The 2,602-nt window shown below is 53.0% G+C and overlaps 1 pseudogene; it reads left to right on the forward strand.

The window, feature by feature from the left end:
* The first annotated feature begins 244 nt into the window (after nucleotides 1-244).
* On the forward strand, nucleotides 245-363 carry LOC138986759 (5S ribosomal RNA; annotated as a pseudogene).
* Nucleotides 364-2,602: the final 2,239 nt, after the last annotated feature.

Below are 2,602 nucleotides of genomic sequence, written 5' to 3' on the forward strand. Positions count from 1 at the left end.
CCTCCCGGTCAATGGGGGTCCTGGCAGCCCCTCGGGCCCCGGGCCCGGCCAGGCGCTGCTGGTCTGGTGTTGGCGGTGTTCTGGGGCGGCGGGCGGCGTCAGCAGGCTGGAGTCGGTCGCGGGTCGTGCGGCTCAAGTACAGCATGCCCGCGGCGAGAGTGCGGCCCGTTGGCCCGACCTGCAGGGCAGAAGCGAAAGGGAGGCGGCGCGCAAGGCTCTTAGGGCGCCCGGGCCAGCCGCCACCGTCTCTGGCGTATCAGCCTGAAGGCGCCCGATCTCGTCTGATCTCGGAAGCTAAGCAGGGTCGGGCCTGGTTAGGATCTTGGATGGGAGACCACCTGGGAATCCCGGGTGCTCGAGGCTTTCTGCCTACCAGAAGAGGTCCTTTAGCCCCCGCCGCGCGTCCCGATTCTTGGATTCCCCCCCGCAGCCCCAGCCCCTCCCGGGCCGCGGGAGCGGGTGGCCAGGGCCCCGACTCCCGCTGCAGACCTGGGTTGCCTCCGCGCGGCCCGCGAGCCTCCGCGTCGCATTCGGCTTCCAGGACACCCGGCGACCGGCAGTCCCTTCTCCACCTGGGGCTCCTTTGGCTTGCCTCAGGCAATCCCGGGGCTTGCACCGACTCAGCCAGAGCCCGGCCCCCCCCACCCCCTGCCTCAGGCGATCGTCATGCATGCGCGTAATGGCAGCCTTGCGCACAGATAGATGTGCCCAAGCGGGGCATCTATCTTGTTCACTTATACCGTGGGTGGATCTATGCCTGGGAGTCGGACTGCTGGACCGTAGGCTACTTCCACTTTTAGTTCCTTGGGAACCTCCATATTCTTTTCCATACCGGCTCTACCCCGCCCATTCCTACTCACCGTGGAGGAGAGTTCCCTTTGCTCCACATCTTCTCCAGCATCGGTTATTTGACAGACATCGCAGTGAGGCCCAGTCGGACTCATGTGAAGTGGTCCCTCCTTGGAGTTTGGAGTTGAGCCTCTCAATCATTAGTGACGTGGAGCAAGATGACCTTTTGGAAATGCAGATGCAATGCTGTCACCTCCCTGCTCCAGCGGCTCTCGTATTTTCCCAGCATATTGAAGATATGACCACTTCCCTTCAGGCTTGCTCCTCACGTTCTTCTCTGATGTCTTTTGCCTGGAATGCCCTCTGCACTCTTTGGCTTCCATCCCATAGGGCATTTTCGTTTCTTGAATGTCCTAAGTTTCCCTGGTCACATAGCCTTCCAAGATGCTATTTTCCCGCCTGAAATTCTTCCTGCATCTCAACCCTGGTTTACCTAGGTTCAACCTATGGACCTCAACGAAATGGTGCCTCTGGAAAGCCTTCCCTGACACCCAGGTTTTGTGGTGAGGAAAGAGCCCCTCTATAGGTTCTCAAAGGATCTGCCTGTGATGTATCATTAGAGTCGTCTCAGTGAAAGCAGGAACTCTGTGTCTTCTTCTCTCCGCCTTCTATTCCCTGAAACTTATTACATGCCTCCTAGCTCATCGTAGGTGCTCAGTATTTACTTAGTGTGTGAAAGACAGAAAAGCTCTTGGAAGCCTCAAGGGGTCACTTGGCTCGGCACTTTTGATCTCTTTGTATATTTGGCGATTCAATTCTTTCCTTTCCTGGGTTGATGGGTACACTATATTGAGGCACAACCTAAGGCATGAAGACATATCCATACATAGAGGTCTTGCTTTCAAGGAACTCGTACAGCAGATTTCTACAAGTTAGGGCTTTTCAAATGCTCTAGAAGAATGTGAACGTTCAGTAGGCTCCATTTTCATTTCAAAGAAAGGTCGTTTGACTTCCATAGCAAAGGTGGAGACCTTCCAATGTTGAGTCAATACTTATACCTTGACCATTTCAGGCAAGTCTTGTGGTTCCTTCTGGAGGTGTGTGGCTCTTGCAGAAATGTGAAGATCTTCCATCGTCCTCAGACTTTGGTGTCATTTGCAATCATCCAGAAAGCTTCCAGGTCTAGGTTCCAGACCACCAGCACACACAGTCAGTAGCCAGCAGGTGGATTCAGGAATACGTTGTTGTTCCCGGCATTACCGTTGATATTGTTGCTGCACACTCAATGCAGTGGGCAGGGCCTGGATTGTCCACTGGGTCTCATGTGGAATGGAAAGAAGGGCTCCCCCCCCCCCCCCACACACCACCCACCCCACTGTTGACAGCCTTGTGACGAAAGCGGTCCCGAAACAAGAATCAGACAAACCAGAAGCCCAGATGATAGTCCTTGAGATGAAGGAACTAAGCAGCTGGTTGCGATGGCACCAAGAGGAAAGGTTGCTCTTTGTGTCTGCCCCTCTACTCCTTTCTTCCTGGACGCCTTAGGGTTTTGTCATGGAGATTTGAAATAAAGTGCACAAAAGTCATATGTGTTGAATCAAGATTTTGCATTTAACCATCTCTCAAAAGGAAGAAAGCTTCACCTGCACATGTTTCTTTCATAACCGTCAATTGCTTTTCAATTCTGGGGTTTCTCTCTTGCCTTGTTCAGTTAGCCTTAACAGTAAATATCATATAAACTACATAAAGATTCAAAGATACCAACAAAGGACAGCTTCTGTTTCTGAAATCATCTTTCCATTTAGTAGAACAC

The sequence above is a fragment of the Bos mutus genome, unplaced genomic scaffold (assembly GCF_027580195.1).
Source record: "Bos mutus isolate GX-2022 unplaced genomic scaffold, NWIPB_WYAK_1.1 CTG1174, whole genome shotgun sequence".
Classification (NCBI taxonomy): Eukaryota; Metazoa; Chordata; class Mammalia; order Artiodactyla; family Bovidae; genus Bos; species Bos mutus.